Source organism: Pan troglodytes, chromosome 14 (genome assembly GCF_028858775.2).
Source record: "Pan troglodytes isolate AG18354 chromosome 14, NHGRI_mPanTro3-v2.0_pri, whole genome shotgun sequence".
Lineage (NCBI taxonomy): Eukaryota > Metazoa > Chordata > Mammalia > Primates > Hominidae > Pan > Pan troglodytes.
The window spans coordinates 116,634,865-116,649,419 of record NC_072412.2 but is presented as its reverse complement, the minus strand read 5'-3'; the positions used below and the strand labels follow the sequence as shown (position 1 = coordinate 116,649,419).

Below are 14,555 nucleotides of genomic sequence, written 5' to 3'. Positions count from 1 at the left end.
CTTCTGAGCCTCTGGGTGGAAAGGCAGCCTCAGATGACATATTCCACCTGGATTGCGCACAGACATGGTTCCTTCTCATCCTGGGGACCAAGTCTCCTGGCCACTGTGGAGAGAGGCAAGTGTGCCACTGCCCCAACCCCCAGGGCTTAACCCTCCTCTCCTCAAGCCCAGCCCAGGTCCCCGTGTGCCCCATGACCAATGATGCAAAGTGTGGGACAATATCATAAACAGAATCAAAAGGCCTCAGTGAGCAGGTGGATTTGGGGAATAAAGAGAGTAGACATTTATAGTTATGAATTTCGAGTTTGGACAAGTAGGTAAGAGGAGAGGGAACTGGGGAGGAAAAACAGATTTGGGAAGGAGAGCAGGAGAGGGAATAGATAATGTGTCCCCAAACAAACATTCAGCTTGGGACATATTCTGCTTGAAGTCTCTCAGGGTAAACAAATGAAGATGTTTGATTGGGAGTTGGAAACGCCACGATGGGAATTTGGAAAATTGAAATGGGAGACCCATTGATGAAAAGGTGGTATTCATATTTCAAGTCATTGGGATAGATGGGCTTATGGGATGTGGGGAGTGCAGAAAGAAAAGTATTATAGGAAGGACCCAGGGGAGGTCCAACATTTAAGGGATGGGCGAACGCAGGGAATGTCATGGAAATCAGGGAGGAGAGAATGTCGAGAAGAAAGGAGAGGCTGATGGTGTAAAATATGGAGAAGAGTTTAAGCAGAACGAGGACTCGAAAGAGAAGCCAATTGGATTGGTGAATTGAGAAGTGATTAGTGCTCTTAAAGAGTGTGGTTTCCATTCCATGATGCATCAGAAGTCACACTTCTCGGAGTTGAGGCATGACTGACAAGTGAGGAAGAGGAGGGAGTATGCCTTCCTTTTAACATAGGCTGGTAAAGGGTTGTGAGACATAAGACAAGATGGTGTATTTACTTACCTTACAGACCACATGCTCACAGACAAGACAACAGATGAGCTCAGCATCAGGACAAATAAGTCAAAGTCATTCACCTGTGGCTTTTTTTTTTTTCTTAGATGGAGTCTCCCTCTGTCGCCCAGGCTGGAGTGCAGTGATGCAATCTCGGCTCACTGCAACCTCTGCCTCCCAGGTTCAAGCAATTCTCTGGCCTCGGGCTCCCAAGTAGCTGGGATTACAGGCACCCACCACCACACCTGGCTAATTTTTGTATTTTTTAGTAGAGACAGGGTTTCGCCATGTTGGCCAGGCTGGTCTCGAACTCCTGGACTCAAGTGATCTGCCCGCCTTGGCCTCCCAAAGTGCTGGGGTTACAAGCATGAGCCACCGTGCCCGGCCCACCTGTGGCTTTTAGGACAAAGACTAAATAGGACAAGGCTTGTTTGTATCCTGCTGTCTTCCAAAATCATGTGAAGCAAAGTGTTACAGGGCAAAAGTATGCCTATTTTCTCTTGAACTATTTAGAGCAAAAAGGGTGAAAAAGAGCATCTTATACTCTGAAAAAATACTGTTATGCTTAAACGTTATGTGCAAAGTGCTAAGAGTCCCAGGCAGAAGAGGGGTCACTGTGAGCACAGTGGTGTGCCTTCCCAAGGCTTTCCCTGAGATGTGCCCCTCCCCTCACTCTGCTCTGTCTGAGTCAGCACGTCTAGTATTCTCAGTACTGAGTGACTCCGCAGTGAAGAAGAGGCTGCTTCTGTCAGTTACAGCGGGTTGGCTGCAAATCGTGAAAAAACCTGACTATAAGTGGTTTAAGCAATAAGATATTCATTATCTTACCAACAAGAAGTCTAAACTGGCTGGATGGGGTAGCTCACGCCTGTAATCCCAGCACTTTGGGTGGCCAAGGTGGGCAGATTGCTAGAGCCCAGGAGTTTGAGATCAGCCTGGGCAACATGGTGAAACCCCGTCTCTACAAAAAATACAAAAATTAGAGGGGTGTAGTGGCATGCGCCTGTAGTCCCAGAGAGAGACCCTGTCTAAAAAAAAAAAAGTCTGGACTTAGTTCGGGTTGGTTCAGCATTCCATTAGGTTGCTGTAGACCCCGATAGACCTATTTCTCCCTCTGCTTGTAAGGTTAATGTCATCCAAGGTTGATTTATCTCATGGCCATAGGATGACTGCCAGAAATAAATAAAAATATGTGACGGTAAAGTTGTTTTATGTTTTACATAAAGTGGCACGACAATAACTAAGTAGACAGTGGGAAATTACAAACTGATGTTGCTAACTTTATAGCAATCAGGAAAAAATGCAAAAAGAGCTTAGTAGAACAATTAAAAGATATTTAAAAATAGACCATATGGATGCTATCAGAAATCTGGAGTGGCTCAGATGATAGATTAGGAACAATGAGCAGTGTCAAAACTGACTTTCTCCCCAGTCCTCATTCTACCGAAACTCTTGTACGTATTTTACACCATCAGTCGCTTCTTTCTTCTTGATGTTCTTGCCTCCCTGATTTCAGTGGCATTCCCTGCATTCGTCCATCTCTTACATGTTGGGACCTCCCCAGGGTCCTTCCTGTAATACTTTTCTTTCTGCACTCTCCAACCCGCCACGAGCCCATCTATCCCAATGACTTGAAATGCTGCCTTTTCATCAAAGGGTCTCTAATTTCAATTTTCCAAATTCCCATAGTGGTGCTTCCAGTGCCCAATCTGAGTCCACACTGTCTGCAATATATGCATTGTAGGTATAGAAACATGACTAGGTTGGTAGTAACAAGACATTAAAATCTCTACCCTGCAGATGGTGTTAGAAATCTGCAGTGGCTCAGATAATAGACCACAAGACAATGAGTACTGTCAGACGTACAGAGAGATGTTTCATAGCAGTGAAAATCACTTATCAAGAAGACATGACCGTCATAAATGTGCGGATGCTTAAGAAGAGTTTCCAAATACATGAAGCAAACATTAAAAAAATTAAAGGAAGAAATAGATGAACTCGCATTTATAGTTGGAGATTTTCACGTCTCTTTCACAGTAATTGGTAGATCAACTAGGTGAACAGTCAGTGAGGACATGGAAGATCCGGACAACGCTATCGGCTACCTCAATCTAACTGATATTTATAGAATCTCACGCAACTGCAGAACACACCTTTTTTGGTGTAAATTTTTGCTTGTATTCATAGTCTTTTGGGTAACTTCCTTTAGGAGATTATCGATTAATTAAAAGCAGGGTCTATGACTTAATCACCCTTTTCACATCCATAGTTTCTGTCATAATGCTTTGCATACAGAAAACCTCAATAAATACTTGACAAATGAGTGAATGAACTATCCTTTCTAGGAAGATAGGGAGAATTAGCAAAGAAGGAATTACCTAGGGTAAAATGTCATGGATTGTCCACAGGCTGGTGACGAGAAACAGGTAAGGAATCATTTTTCTTTGGTTATCTTGGAACAAAAGATCATAGGAATACATAAGTTCTCAAACACACACACACGCACACACAGGGCCCAAAACTACTGGCTTATGTGGCTCCCTGTGGGTAAACGGATGTGGGAAGTCAGCCCACATTCTCCACCACTGTCCTGCACCTTCATTTCTGGACATCAAATCCCTGAATCTGTAGAGTGTGCAACCAGACAGCCGTGGGTGCAGGGAGAGGCCCAGGAGGTCAGACCTCAGCCTGAATATCTCCTAGATGCAGCAGTGCTTACAGCTTTTGGTCCAAACCAGAAGTGCCAATCACTCATGGATGACCCAAGCCTTGGGTCTCTGCTCTGTATGGACACGGTTGCCTAGGGCTGTCTAGATGGGAGTCACAGCCCTGTCCAGATCACAGGGGCCCCGTGGCTGTCTCAGCTCATTTCTATTTTAATTCTCTCTAGACCTAGATAGATGCAAGCCTCTCCAAAGGTGGAGCCTCAAGGAATCTGTGTAAACCTAATGTTCATGTCCGTTTTCTTGCTCAGAAACATTAAGCTGTTTCCAGGCCAGTGATATCCAGTGGGATTTCCATGGTGAGCTGGAGTGGTTCCTGTCTCCAAGGCATCTCAAATAAGCACTGCAAATTTTCTAAGACACAGATAATTTCAATTAGTTTTATTGATAGGTCAAACTGCCCTGCAGGTGTGTTTTGTGAAGTGTTGCTAGGAAATAAAAAATAAATGATGACAAATTGTCACTGCTCCAAAAATTTTTTGGAGCGACTGATCAATGGGGCAAGGATTAGGTTTCTCTTCTATGCCAATAATAATTATACCGTTGTTATGGGTTGAATTGCATTCCCTCCAATTCATGTGTGGAAGTCCTTAGTTCCTAGTGTCTTCGAATGTGACTCTATTTCTAAATGTAATAGGTCAGATACTCAGAAGCTTTTATAAATTCATTTCTGGGGGAGCTTTTCTACCCCATTTATGGACAAAAGTAAGTTAAATGAAACTGAATAGAATTGGTTAAGACCACACATTTCAGTCAAAAATTATCTCAGCGTGAAGAGTGAAGCCGCGTTTTGCCGGGAGATGGAGGCACTTCACCACCAACACGGCCTAAATGCAGTTCCCTGCATCTCAGCCAAGGTCTGGCGCTGATCTGCATCTGAGCTCCAAGTTGTGGATTATTTTATGTACTCGTTTCCTTCTCTAAAGATCTCCAGGTTTGCATATGAATATCAATAATCACCCAACAGTGATATCAATGCTAGCTGAAAAGTGCCGTTTTCCTTGCCAAGTGTCTCTGGGAATTCTGAATGCAAAGAGGTAAGGAGAGGAGTGAGACGTGCAAAAATCCCATCTGAGCTGCAGCATTTCCTTGGCTTCCTGCCTGTTGTTAGAACCGCCCTCCATTTCTCCTTCCATTTCCTATCACACGAAGATAGAGAACGCTGGCATGCACCTGCAGAAAATCTGCCCTGATCCCTCCAGTCCCAGAGCCCCTGGGATTTCAATGTCCAGTAGAGCCAGATGGACCCCCTGAGGCTGAGATGAGGCCCAGGCCCACCTGCTTCCCAGGAGCTGCAGGCTTACCTTTTCAGGTGTGCAGGGAGGGGCCATGCTTTCCATCCACAGTGCTCTTTCAGCCCAGGAGACCTGCACGCAGAGGCTTCCTCGAGTTAATTATCTCATCTGCCAGACAGGCTGGTGAGCTCCACACCAGGGCATCTTTAGGGAGGTGGGAAGAGTTTACAGAATTTTCAGAAGTGGGGTTTGGCAAGATGCTTACCACATCTAAATGCAAAAGTGTTTCCATCTGAAGGGTTATTACCAGGTGTGGAAACAGGTTCCACGCAGGTTTCCTAATGAACAGATGGTCCTCCGACCCAGTGTGGGTGCTGTGCCTGGCTTGCAGAAATGTGTTTGAGCTGCAAAATGGTTTAAATCTCTTTTAAATTGGTTAGGCACATTTAAAAATAGGAAAAGTTCACATAAAATATGAATTTCTGACTTGTCTTTAAAAATAGGGCCATCTGTCAATATGGGATGTGCACTTGTGCATGAATTCCACTGTCCCCAGAGCTGCCCCCATGAGTCCCCACCCTCCCAATCGCCTGGGCCACTTCCCCCACTTCCCCACCTCATTGGACCTTAGAGCACTGGAGCTGCAACCCCTTGTCTACAGCCTGTTGTCTTCCTTTAAGTCAGCACATGTTAAAACCTACAAGTCAGAGAGAGACACAAATAGACTAAGATAACGATTAAAGCAAAACCCAGAGTAAATCATGACACCGCAAAGGAGCGTGTTCCCAGGCGGGAACCAAGGCTGCAGCAGGGCCTTTCCATGTGCACTGACTGCTGCGAATTTATTGGGTGGACAGGAAAAAAACCAGGGCGGGTTCCCTTTACAGAAAAGAATAATCTGGTATCTCTTAAGGATGTTTATCTGACTCCTGCCTTGGGCACTTTCGTGCTCACTGGCAGAAATGTCCTTGGCTGCCCATCGGAGCCTCACTACTCAACTCTCAGATTCTTCTTTTAACCATTCTTTCAGCTGCAGTTCAAGTTCAGACCAAGAGTAGGAGATGTTCCTCTGGGCTCTATGAAAACCCAAGTTGTCCACCTGAGCTCAGGAGTTCAAGACCAGCCTGGCCAACATAGTGCAACCCCATCTCTACTAAAAAAAAAAAAAAAAATTAGCCTAGTATGGTGGCACGTGCCTGAAGTCCCAGCTACTTGGGAGGCTGAGGCAGGAGAATACCTTGAACCTGGGAGGCAGGGCTTGCAGTGAGCCAAGATTGTGCCGCCACACTCCAGCCTGGGTGACAGAGCGAGACTCCGTCTCAAAAAACAAACAACAAAAAAAAAGAACAAAACAAAAAAAAAAACACAGGTCACCATTTTAAAATTTAGCTGGAATACTTTTTACCAAAAAAAATTGCATTTTGAATACCATAAGTGAATAATTTTACCCCATTTTATAATTGCAGGCTGAAACTTATTTCTTAATAATACTCTGTCAAAGAGGTCATGGAGCTCTCCATCTGATTCTACTGATGTAATGTTTCATGTATTAAATGTCTAAACATAAAAGTATTACAAAATGAGGAGCAATTTTGAAAATGGAGTGCAAATTAGGTAAAGAAATGGACAAGTCTGTTTCTCTCATTGTGAAAAACAATGCTTCTTTTAGAGCAGTGGTTCTTAACTGGGCGTGATTTTCCCCTCCGGACACCTTTGGCAATGTCTGCAGGCGTCTTTGGTTGCCACAATGAGGGCGGAGGGGCTCCTGACATCGAATAGACGCCAGGGAGGCTGCTGAGTGCCCGCCAGGGCACAGGACGGCCCCACGACAGAATTCTCCAGCTGAAAGGTCACCCGTCGAGAGACCCCACTCTAGAAAATTAAGTAGTCGAGAGATAATTATGTTAGAATTTGAAGTTAATCAATCATCTGAATAACGTAAGCAGAGAGAATAATCTTTGTTCAAAATCACCCAAATTGGCAGAGCTCTAAATCACCTGATAAGCGTGTCTTCTGCGGAGAGGTGAAAGAATGGCAGGGGGAGTGATCAAGCCAGGCCACTGTTCATTCTGGGGAATGTGGGAGTCGAATCTGACCCCAGCGTACCCTATGAAGCTGCTTTGCAAAAAATACGTGCTCACTAGTGTGTCAACAAAAGTGTTTTTGGACATTTTCAATATTAGTTCAGTCACCTCCCTAAATATCATTAAAATATAGTAACTTTATTTACTATTTCATTTACCACTACACTATCACAGCTTAATTTTTAATAATAGTTCTGAACTGTTTATAAGTAATAGTCTTTGTCCATTTATAAGTTAAAAAGTGAAAAATACAGTGAAGCCCAAGTAGAAAATAAAAGCATTCATAACCCTATCTACGCAGATAAGATGGTCGTTAATACTTTGCATAGGTGTACAGAATCTCTACATAAACATAGAATCATGCTATATACAGTTTTGTAATCTGCCTTTTATTACTCATATTATTAATATTTCCCATACAAATAAATATCTGTTTATAAGGATTAAAATATAGATTTTCTAAAATTGTTACAGTCTTCACCTTATGGAGGTACCATCGCCTATGTTTTACGTATTTTATGAGTGAATATATAGGTTGTTTGCAACTTCTCACAGACTTAAAAAATCTTATTGAGATAACAATAGACAAATCTGTGTAAACATCTATGTAACTCCTTAGGATAAGTTCCTAGAAGTGGATGTCATGAGCCAGACTTTAGAGATACTGACAAACTGTTCTCCAAAAGGTCTTGTGAGTTGCACATTCCCTGGACATGAATCGCACTCTCACCAACAACATGTGCGAATTGTCTGATATTTGGTACCTCAATTGGGGAAGATATACTGTTTTCATTTGTTTGATTATTTGTGAGAAAAAATGTTTTCCATAGGCTTACAGGATATTTATTTTCTATGCTTTTTGTGTATTATCTGTTCCTGTCCTTTGCTCATTTTCCTACTAGTATATTTGTCTTTTGTTGCTCCATAAGCATTCTTCATGTGTTATTATACTGTCATCTGTCATTACTCCTCCAGTGTGTTTGTTTATAAATATAATTTAGGCAATTAAAATATTCCTTCAATGTCTCTTTGGTCCTTTATGGAGTCTACTTTCACATGTATGCTTAGAACCACTTAGTCTCTTAATAATTTTTGCCATAATCCTTTTACATTCTGCAATTGATTCCTCACTGTTTTACTAGATTATTTTTAATTTAATTAATTGATTAATTAATTTTTTGAGGTGAGATCTCACTCTGTTGTCCAGGCTGGAGTGCAGTGGCACGATCATAGCTCACTACAGCCTCCAACTCCTGAGCTCTAGTGATCCTCCCGCCTCAGCCTCCCAAAGTGCTAGGATTATAGGCATGAGCTACCACACCTGGTATTATATTGTTTTTTTTTAATTATGACTTATGTCTGATTTTTGATGTTTATTCAGTCCAATTTAACAGATTTTTTTCCACTCCACGTCTGAGTCTAGCCAGGAGTTGGGGGTACAGAGAGGACTTCCAGGGGAGAGGATCACCTCTGGCTCCTTTGTTGAAGTTAAGTGGGAGAGACAAAGAGGAACAGACCACGATAAGCTTGTCCGGGAGAAGAATTAAGGCATGAGATAGCCCACACAAGGGATTTTGTGATCAGTTATAAGCATGGTACCTTTTCACTAACGGTTTCAGTCATATTAAAATGCCACTTGATATTAATAAAACCAACAGTTTAAAAATTACTTTAAACGCCCTGCAACCCATCCTTGGACCCTGAGAGCTGCTCCTCTCTCATGGGCTCCTCTGGCAGTGGCAGGAGTCCTTGTCCAGGCCGCCCCACGTGGTGGAGCCCGCCTCCTCCTGGCTCAGGGCAACAGGTGGTTGCACAGGCTCGGGGACTGCTTCCAGAAAAAGGCGTTCTTCCCAGTTTTTCTCTTTTCTTTTCCCACCTATAAAGTCACTTCTAGGATGCGATGAGCACAGCATTGGAGCTAGAGGCTTATGGTGGGGAAAACCTCAATCAACTGTAAGGAGGAGTTTATAGACTTTCAAATATTGTGAAATCAAATATCATAACTTTAATACAAATTGTGACTCAATATTGTGACTCGCTATTCAGAGGCAAAGCAGTTTCATGGAACAGATTGTTGAACGCGATTAGGCAGCACCGTGTCCCATGCAGATACCTTCGTGAGGACCCTGGCTCACGGAGGTGCGAGCAGGGAGCACGAGCACCTCCCGATTCCAGCCGCCTCCTGCCCTGTACACACACTGCCGGGAGAGAGGACTCCCTCCTCCTCTTCCCTCTCTCCTCTCCCATCCTTTCTTCTCTCTCTTTCTCTCTCTCTATTTCCTCTCTCTTCCTCTCTTCTCTGTTACTCTCTCCTCCCTCTCCTCTCTCTCCTCTCTTTCTCTGTGTCTGTCTCTGTATCTCTCTCTGTGTCTCCCTCTCCCACCCTCTCTCCTCCCTCTCCTCTCTCTCTCTCTCTCTGTCTGTTTCTCTCTCTTTTCTCTTCATTTCTCTCTCCTCTCTTTCTCTCTCTGTTTCTATCTCTTCCCCCTTGTTTCTGCCTTGGCTTGTCTTTTACCATCCCAGAGCTGCTGTAACAAAGGAGTTTTTTCCTCAGGATTCTGAACATCAGAGTCTGTGTGAAGGCATTGCATGGCTGCACTCCCTCCACGGGCTCCAGGGATGGTCCTTCCTGGCCTCTGCTGGGGTCTGGTGTCCCCAGGAGTTCTGTGGCCTGTGGCTGTGTCCCTTCAATCTCAGCCTCTGACTTCATGGCCTCCTCCTGTGGTGTCATCCCCTCTTCTTATGGGAACACCAGCCATTAGACTAGGGTCCGCCCTACATCTAAGATGGTTTCATCTCAAGATCCTTAGCTAAGCACATGTATAAGCCCCTATTTCCAAATAAGGGCACATTCTGAGCTTCTGCATAATCCTGCACGTGGGGCATGAGGAGTATTCAACCCTCCAGAGCTTGTAAGGCGGACATGATGGCTTGAGGAGGTACCGGGGGAATACCGTTACCTCCCCTGACTCTAGGCCATTCCTCCCACAAGAGGATGTTCTAGACTCTCTCGGTCTGCAGGACCTGCCACTCTTCACACACATGCACTCACTCTCCCCGTCAGGAACCCCCCTGGGCTGGGGTGCAGTTGCCCCACCTGTGGCTCAGTGGATGAGTTGATTTGGGGTGCAGTGACTGGTAGGAAGCTAGTGTGGGCCTGGGTCCAAGCACTGTCCTGCATGTATCTCTCAGAGAGTTTGCACCAGAAGTGGGGAGGATGTGACAGGGAGGCCTGGGCATCCCCAGTGGTGGCCTCTGGTCATGGAGGAGACACCAGCAGTTCCTGCAGGAGGTGGCCTGGCCATCACCACAGTGAGAGGATCCAGAGGCCCCAGCAGGCCTGTGCTTGCTCAGCCCCCATCTCTCCAGCAAGGCCCAACAGCTCAGATGAGGGTTAGCTCAGACAAGGGTGCAGGCCTGAGGTGGTCAGGAGTGTGGGGCATCCTCACAGGACCAGATTATTGGGAGAGGAGTGGGAAAGGGGCACCAAGCCAGGAACCCGCCCGCCATGTTTCTCTGGCTGGTCCCAGGTTGTTCTACACACATTCCCCTGGAGGAGTGGGGGACATGTTATTTTCATTTCAAACCTTGGGCTTTCAGTGCAGAGTCCTGTGCCCTGAGACCCCATAGCTGTGGTCAGATCCATGGAAGCTCACTGGATTGCCCAGTGGTGAGCAGCGGTGTGAAGCTTGGGAACAGCTCCCCATCCCTCCACACTCCCCAGCTGGCCCCTTCCTCCATCCTCAAGCTGAGGCCATGGGATGCGGCACCAGCCCCAAGCCAGACCTTCCAGGAGCTAATTCTCCCCAAGAATAAGTTGCTCACCCCATCGGCTCTGATCACAAGTAAGAGCTGCCGAGCAATCGACTGAGGTACTTGGGTAAGCCAGTGTGCTTCCACGAATCCGACCACAGCAAGGGTGTCTCAGGGTGCAGGGCAGCACCACAAGCCCGAGTTCTGAAATAAAAACCACATGTGACAGGATGTTTCCACTGGCTGTTGGGAAGACTCCGGATTCTAGGTCACTGACTCACATCAGGACTAGGACAGCTGGGCGGTAGTGCCTGCCCTGCCCGCCTCAGGGTTGTAGGACAGGAGTGAGCTGCTTCCTGGGGACAGGTGTCTCTACCACAGCTCTTTGGCTACAAGAGAAAGGCCAGAGCTGGCCTGGGCCTACAGAAAGAGCCACTTCACCCTTCTAAATGCACCTGTGCCTGGCGTTATCCAGCATGAAGTCATGAGACTGCAGGACTTGTCATTCAGCAAACAGACACCCATTGGTGAAACAGCTGTTAATGAAGAACAAATCTATCTTAAGATAGCAAGAATGAGCCTGGGATAGCAACAGCATTTCTATTAAACATGGCTGCCCAAATGATCATTCGCTTAACACAGCCTGTATTTGAGAAGTGTGACTTCTTTGCAAGAAAGTTAAGATTTAGACCCAATGTGGCCCATTGTGAGAAAGCCACAGAGGCATAGAGAACTGGCCAGCACACATGAGCTCTCCACAAAAGTTGTCTGTGATGACGCTGAGGGTGATCTCTGCTCGGGAACTACAACAGCGGCTGGCATGGCAGCTGGGAAGCCTCGGTTGACTTCATGACTGGCTGCCTCCTGGCTCACCTGCATTCCCTAAGCACATGCCAGTCTGCAGGGGAAGCCCAGGGAGTCTAGTGTTCATTCTGAGATTAAAACTTTGATGCATGGAACTTCAAAACTGAATAATCAAGGTGCAACTAGATACATAAAATTAAACCCCCTTTAAACATTAAACCTTAGATAATTGATTTAAATTCATTTGGTCTACTCAGTGGTTCATTCTAAAATTTCTAACTGCTGTTAGTTTTCAGGTGTCCAAATCAATTACTTTACTTAAATGAGCTGGGCTTTCTCTTGTGGCCGTAGCTGCCATTTGCCTATGGGGAGAGAAAAGGTGGAAAGAGGTAAAGGATTTCGGAGCAGCATGTGGAAAACGGTCTCAATTTTTACAGCAACCACATTTGGGAGGGCTTTAGACCTCCTTTAGAGGCTATGGTTAAGACCTTAAATTGGTGCAGCTGGGTGTTGGAGCGGCTCACTTTTCTACCCCGTGACAAAGAGGAAGAAGAAGAGGGTAAAGTCGGCTTTAATGCCATGTCTATCCGTGCCGTCCCAGATGCCACAAGCTTAGTGTCCTTCTGGCTGCCTGGGCTGGAAAGCATCTGTCCGGAGGGGACGGTGCCCAATGACAACTTGGTCCAACGATGGCACGGGTGCCAAGTTAGGAAGACAGACTCCACGGGCAGGCTGAGAACCCTGTTGGCAGCATCCTTGAGCGCATCCCGGATGCGTTCTCTGAGCGCCGGGCATCAGGGCCGCCAACTGCTCCAGCCACACTGCTGCAATTCGATGGCACAAAGCGGTGAGTCATGGAGGCTTTGCCCACGAAGACAGGGAGTTCTGTCCTGTAACCATGGCTGCAGCGTGGGGATGGTAGGCACTCTCTGGAGTGAGTGGCGACCCAGGATGGCAGTCCCAACAGCTGAGGGCAGTGAGCCCTGCAGCCATGCTGTGCCCACACACCCGGGGAGCTCCACAGCGCTGGGCAGCAGGGACCGCTCGAGGCCCATCGTGGCGATGTGGGACAAAGGCACAAGACCGAACGTAGGTGTGCAGCCTCCAGCAGAGCCTGGGAGGACTCGGAAACAGCCTGTCACGGGTCCCACTGGGCTCTGGCCAGAATTTCACTGTAAAAAAGAAAAGTGCTCAGCTAGCATCACTAGCACAGAATGGGACAGCAACCTTTTCCTAGGTCAGCAACAAGGTAGGGGTTAAAAACACTTTTAAAGCCTGCAGATCGGGGTTGAAAACGCTTTGTCAAAGAACCAGTGGAGAGCGGTGATTACAAGGCAGTTGGACCAGTAGAGGCGTTAGGGAGAGGACCCGAGTGGCAGGAATGCCCAGCACTGACCTGGCGTGCATCTGGAAATGCATCCCCATCGGAGTCCGACCCTGAGCCTGCGTGTTCACGGACCATCCTTTTGACCCTTGTGGCACACTGTATAATTTAGCAATGGGCGCAACAGTCATATCTGTTTTACAATGTCGTGCTTTTCTTTCTGCTTCGTGTCCCCCAAACCAGATTCTAACTAATACGCGCCTGTACTTTTTAGTAGCCTTTTCCACGTTCCATGGAGAACTGACCTGTCTTGGGTCCTTCAGAACCTTCGACAGAAGAACTGTTCTGGGGGCTGTCCCTGCAGCAGAGAGAAGAGTGTGGTGGGGGAAGGAGTCCACTTCCCTTGGACACACGCTCCCAGGTGGTCTCCTGGATGCTACCACCTCGGCACCCCCGAGCTGCTGAGCCCAGTCTCCCGACCCTGCCCGGCATCTCTATGGCACGTGAGTGCTCCACACTGCAGCTCGCAGGCACCCAATCATCTCCCCATTTTCTCCACCCAAACACCCTCTCCTGCGCACTCTATTTACAAAGTGAATATCCATTGCACATTTCAGCCGGTCACTTGGAATTCATCTTAAATGGCTTTTTCCTCGCAATGTTTACACCCACTAGATCACCAAGTCCTGAGAATTTTGCTTCTTAAATTTCTTTCTTCCTTTCCTTCCTTCCTTCCTTTCTTCCTTCCTTCCTCCCTCCCTCCCTCTCTTTCTTTCTTTCTCTGTCTTTCTTTTTTGACGGAGTCTCATTCTGTCACCAGGCTGGAGTGCAGTGGTGCAATCTCGGCTACTGCAACCTCCGCCTCCCAGATTCAAGCGATTTTCCTGCCTCAGCCTCCCAAGTAACTGGGACTACAGGCGCGCACCACCATGCCCAGCTAATTTTTGTATTTTTAGTAGAGACAGGGTTTCACCATGTTGGCCAGGATGGTCTCGATCTCTTGACTTTGTGATCCGCCTGCCTGGGCCTCCCAAAGTGCTGGGATTACAGGCATGAGCCACCGCGCCCAGCCTGCTTCTTAAATTTCTCCCAAATCTCTCCCCTCCTGTCCAGCCTATTACACAGCCTTAGCTCAGTGCCTGCTGGCTTTTCTCCTGGCTCTCCAGCATGCTGGCCTGACTGTACCTCTGCAGGGCCTCTGTGGGGATCTTCCAAAAGAGGACGCTGCCAGGCTTCCTCATCATCCAGATAAAGCAGAGACTCTTCTCAAGCTGCCCTCAACCAGCCTCAGAGGGCACACAGGGCCTCGGAGGCATCAGCAAGGGCCACCCTTGCTCTTGGCCCTGGGACTAAAGCCACATGCTGCCTTAGGAGTCTGAGACCTGAACTTTTTCTCTTTATTCAAAATTCCTTCCTAAGGGGCCTGGAGGAGTCATCTCTGCAGACTGTCAATCTTGCTAAACAGGTCATTTTCTTCCAGTGTCTTGTGGTTTGCACTTGCGACCTGGCTCCAGCATAGTACCCCATGATGATGAGCAGAAGTCCTGATCTCAACTTAAATATGCCTTTCTGCTGACTCCGAGTTTTCAGAGAAAGCTTTGTTCTTTTAATCAACTGCACATCAAAGAATCTTTAATCCTGCCTATGATCTGTAAGCCGCCACTTCAAGATATCTCACCTTTTTGTGCCAAG

The 14,555-nt window shown here is 46.7% G+C and overlaps 1 long non-coding RNA gene across 1 annotated transcript; it reads right to left on the bottom strand.

The window, feature by feature from the left end:
- Positions 1-2,931: 2,931 nt before the first annotated feature.
- Positions 2,932-5,302, bottom strand: LOC104001927 (uncharacterized). The gene is made up of 3 exons (XR_001708975.4): positions 5,206-5,302; positions 4,968-5,102; positions 2,932-4,017 (listed from the first exon to the last, which is right to left on the bottom strand). It is a non-coding gene; the product is annotated as an uncharacterized LOC104001927 (long non-coding RNA).
- Positions 5,303-14,555: the final 9,253 nt, after the last annotated feature.